Source organism: Penaeus monodon, chromosome 30 (genome assembly GCF_015228065.2).
Source record: "Penaeus monodon isolate SGIC_2016 chromosome 30, NSTDA_Pmon_1, whole genome shotgun sequence".
Classification (NCBI taxonomy): Eukaryota; Metazoa; Arthropoda; class Malacostraca; order Decapoda; family Penaeidae; genus Penaeus; species Penaeus monodon.
This window is the reverse complement of record NC_051415.1, coordinates 8186312-8186610: the sequence shown is the minus strand read 5'-3', so window position 1 is coordinate 8186610 and position 299 is coordinate 8186312.

Sequence of the window (299 nt, the reverse complement as noted above, 5' to 3'; positions counted from 1 at the left end):
AAGAAAGGCAAACCTTTATAGATATCAGTATATGCAGTGTGTATGTTCCTGCTTTATATTCTTCAACCTTGCCATTTCGAAAGTGCATGTGTAGTCACCGACTCACAGAATGCAAATTGCCGCGTATGCATGTGCATTTAAACGTATCTGTGGCAAAGTAGCCAACGTGTGGCAGAGGGGGGACTTGACCCCTGGCCCCTCCCCTTTCTCTCTTCTTTCCACTGAAAGAGACGAGAGACAGCAACTCACGTGGGGACCTCAGTGTGCCGCTAGCTGTGGAAGGGAGAGTAATCGCCTTG